Source organism: Raphanus sativus, chromosome 5 (assembly GCF_000801105.2).
Source record: "Raphanus sativus cultivar WK10039 chromosome 5, ASM80110v3, whole genome shotgun sequence".
Taxonomy (NCBI): Eukaryota; Viridiplantae; Streptophyta; class Magnoliopsida; order Brassicales; family Brassicaceae; genus Raphanus; species Raphanus sativus.
In genome coordinates, this window is record NC_079515.1 from 15,724,314 (window position 1) to 15,729,084 (window position 4,771).

A 4,771-nucleotide genomic window follows, 5' to 3' on the forward strand; every position below is an offset into this window, starting at 1 on the left:
TCTTCTTTGCAGCACGTTTGTGGCTTGACAACTCTGACTGGATCATAGTAAGTCTTCGGATCGATGAGTGTCAGACATAAATAGTTTGTCTGCATGTTGCAAACTGCTCTTACAGTTTCCAAGAAAGCTCTTCCAAGCAGTAGAGAAGAATTCCAGTTAAGCTTGATGTCTAGGACATGAAAATCAACTGGAACTAGGGCATTACCAATCTGCACCATAAGGTCTCTGATGATTCCTCTTGAGTTCTTCTGAGTACAATCCACAAAAGTGAATTGTTCCTTCGATGGCTCTATCTTCAGACCTAACTGATCTGCCATAACCTTAGGCAAGATGCTGACTGAAGCTCATGTGTTACAGAGGGCACATGGAAACTATATCCCTTGTACTGAGCAGGGTAGAACAAACTTCCCAGGGATAAACTCTTCTTCTTCAATGTAATCTTCTCCTTCATCTGCTCTCTGACCTGATGAAACAACCTCTCAATATCTGCTTCCGTCTCCTTGGTCTCTATGAAGAACATCCACAATCTGTGTGAGAAATATGCTTCCTCAAAAGGTTTGTCTGCTGGAATCCTTAGAACTCTCTTTCTAAAGTTTTCCAACTCCTTCTCATTAGCTCTCCTTTTATAGTGCTTGAGAATCTTCTCATTCATTTTTCCTTAAGGTTCTCTTTGCACTTTCCTTTTCTACCTCCATAGGCTCTGATGTATCCACAATCAGGTCTGGTGGGTTTTTGGAGGTTTGGATTGGGGTTTGAGTGCATTAATTCGGGCCATGTCTATCTTGGGTAACCACACTCGGTATGTAAGTGTTGAGCATCGATCGATGTCGGACTGCTCATGTCGATCGATGACGGGCTCTGTGTGTCAATCGATACCAGGTTCTGTGTGTCAATCGGTACCAGGTTCTGTGTGTCAATCGATGAAGAGTTCAGGTGGGTTAGGGTGTCTACCTGCAAACTCCTCGTGGGTCATAATCTGGACTAGTTTGCTCGTGGCAGTGGACCTTTCGACTCCGACGATCAATGTGGAGACTCAAACATCGATCGATAGCCATCGTCCCATGTTGATCGATAATCATCATCCCATATCGATCGATGACTAGTGCTTGGCGTCGGTCGACACCAATGAGAGCTGCCGATACTCATGGCACTCTCTACTTCAAAGTCGCTCTTATGAAGTTTCTCATGCTTCACCACTTTCCAGAAATCATCATCTATGATGGCATTCACATGGTGTCTCACTAGTTCTTCCTCTGTCCCTTTCACTAAAGCTTCCTGCCTCCTAATAGCCTCTCCTGCATGAATCACCTGTGTCTCTAACTTCCTTAGATGAGCGTTCAAGGTGTCAAACTTTGCATTCAGGTTGGTGTAGGCAGAATCTATCTTTCCGTTGAATTCCACAGTAAGCCTATGCTGACCTTCTAGAACCCGATCAAGCATTTCGTCGATTTTGCTCTCATGAGTAGTTGGTGCTGGATTCTGATAGAAAGAGTTACCAATTCTCTTGTTGTTGCTGTAGTTGCTGTTGTTGTAGGGCTTCAGGTACTGTGAATTCTGACTGTAGTTGCTCCTCTGACTGTTGCCATAGAAGTTTATGTTTCCACTATGATTTCCAGACCTCTGAAATCCAGTGCCACTAATGAAATTCACATCGTCCTCTACACACATTTCCTCATCAATCTCTACAGCTTCTACATCTTCTGCAAAGCTAATCTGCTTCTTAAGAAGTCTTTGAACACTATCCAGTTTGGCTCTCACATCGTCCATCTGCCTCTTCCCAAGGGTAGTGGCCGATTTTCTCCTTTCATAATCAGTGTTTTTTGGTGTTGTTGCTAGATGCCAAGTTCTCTATAAGTCTCATAACCTCTTCTGGATTCCTGGTGTTGAAGTTCCCTTTACTAGCTGTGTCTAGAGCTGTCTGATATGCCATATCTAAACCTCTGAAGAAAGTGCTGAGCAACTGCACTTGGTTGAATCCATGGTGTGGACAATCTCTCTGATAAGACCTAAAACGAACCCAACAGTTCCAAAAATACTTTGTAGGCTCATGCGTTAATGTAGCAATCTTGCTCCTCAAATCCTCTAAGCACGCCTCATCAAAGAAATTATGCAGGAATGCATTTTTAATGTCTGCCTAGGATGTACGAGATCCTAGTGGTAACTGCTTAAACCATTGTGAAGCTTATCCAGCAATAGAGTACTTGAATATCTTGCAAAGTAGGTAGTCAACAGGGACTCCATTGGCTTTAATAGCAGAGATAAGATCCTCGAACCTTTCCAGATGGTCCATAGGATGCTCATGGGGTGTCCCACTGTAGGGTGTATGTCCCACGAGTGTGTAATACCGAGGCTTCACCTCGAAATCAGTCATATGTATGTCTGGATGATGAATAGCGATCTATTGGCGTATAATTGATCTGGACGGTTGTAGTTAGCCAATGATCTGTTTCGACTAGCCTCTTCTGCAGCCTGAGCAGTAGCTACATCAGTTTTAACTCCTGGATCAGGGATTGCAGCCCCCTGATTGTCTACTCTCTGACCTGCTACATTACGCAGGTGACCTTCCTTGTCACGTAGGTTCCCATTCTCGTCTCGCATGAGAATCAAAGTCGCAACCATGTCTCACGGCTCAGCATCGATTGATGCGCGGTGTGCGGTATCGGTCGATGTCGGGTGGGTGATGTTGGTCGAAGGGTACTGAGAAGTATCGGTCGATGTGGATGAATGAGTATCGGTCGGCGGTAGCTGAAACTCGGTAGATGGTTGTTGATCAGAATCGGTCGATGCACTGGTCGTGGCGTCGATCGATGTAAAATGTACCTCTTTGCGGATTAAACGTTCTAAAACAGCGGGATGAGTAGACATCAGTGTTTTCTCTTTGTTGCTTCTGGTTATACTGGGCATGTACCTGAAAAGCCAAAAAAAATTTTTATCAGTTTCAAGCAGTAAGTAAAACCTAGACTTCAACTAAATCTAATGGCGATCAAAGCTCCCCGGCAACGGCGCCAAATTTGATAGCTTGCTCAAATTATCCTAGATCAACAATTATTCTCATCAAAAGAAGTCAAGTTATAGTACTTATAGATCGAATCCACAGGGATTTGGGGCACAAACTAGATCTTATTATACTAAGCTAGGTTAAAGATTTAAAACTGTAAATTGCAAGTAAACTAAAGCTGTGAACAAGACAATTACTCGATTGATTGATTGAGGTGTTTAATAGTTATGATGAATGCGCTATACTTAGGGTTTCTCTTATGTGTCGACGTCAAACGCTGGTTGATATGGTCATCTCGGATGAAATCTCTAAAATACTCAAAAGTACTCCAAAATCACCATCTTTTCTCCAATCACTCTTGAACCTGTAAATATGCTTTCTAGACTCCAAAACATAATTAATCTATCCTAAAACTCCTATATACCATGACTAAAATCAGGTAAAATCCATGGTATATCAAATTGTAGTTCTCAAATCCAATAGTCTTATTTCATCGAAATGGATAAAATGTCTTTTTTTTGGTCAGCAGAATGTAGTTGAATCTGATTAAGTTAATGATAAAAAAAATATTTACACTAGAACAACTTACAGATACAACACATGAAGACCATAGCCAAAACTAAAACTAGATAAACAACTAACAATTTCACATGTGCATTAAACAAATCAACTTAACAAATTGTAGAAATGATCAGAGGTTAATGATGGGGAGTTGTCTCTGCTGAGCCACATGATAACTTCCACATTCTGACCCAAGACACCACGATTTACTGATGCTGCTTAATCACACCTTCCAAACGATAACATATTTGAAGATTTTGACCTCTAATTTTAATGAATTTAGGTGGATATAGTTTGACGTCTTATTTTAGTGACCATATTTCTAACGATTTTCTATAGATTATCAATATATCAATATTTTGATATTCATATAATTCGATATATTATAAATATATAATTTTAACATAGTAGTGTTAGATTAGCAGTTTCTAGTAGTTGGAAAGTTACGTAAAGGATCTCTCTCTCCTCTCTTTTAGAGAGAGAAATTTTTTCTCTATCATCCTTCTTAACAGTGATAAATCTTTCAGAAGGAATAGAGAGACAGAGAGAGATTTTGTCTTTTTGATGTGTATATTTTTGATCTTAGATCGAATCTGGTCTTTCGCTAGGCGAATCAGTTTTTCGTTAGGCGACTGTTATGTTTATTTCGCTTTGGCGATCTTTTTTGTTTTGTGTTTGAATCCATAATCAGATTTGTTCTTTAAGGTTTTTTTTCTTGATTTTGGGTTGAATCAAATAAACTTGCTTTTCACTTGGATTTTCATTCTAATCCCATCTTGATACCGATACAGATTCCTTATTCCACCGTTCAGTTCATCTGATTTCTACGAGAATCAGACTTCACTATGTGTTTAGCCATTTACGACGTTTTGAAGCATCTCTGATGGAAGAAGGTTGGATTAGATGGATTCCCCAGGTCATTACTTGAAGTGGATTCAGAAGAACAGACGTTATAGTAACGGTCCTGTAAAGGATCTTACTTCATCTCGACTTATGATTCCTCAGTTTTAACTCCGGTTGGGTGAAGGTTTTCTGTTCAAGTTTCAGTAGTCGAAGTGGGAAGCAAACTAGGAGAGTGCAAGATTGAAGGTATAAAGCTCGAAGTAGTACGATCATGGAAAAGGTTACGCCGGTGATTCGAGTTTTTCCATCCTCTGTGGCGGCGCGTGTAGTTGCATTTCCAGAAACTCGAATTGACAGAGAGAGAAGACG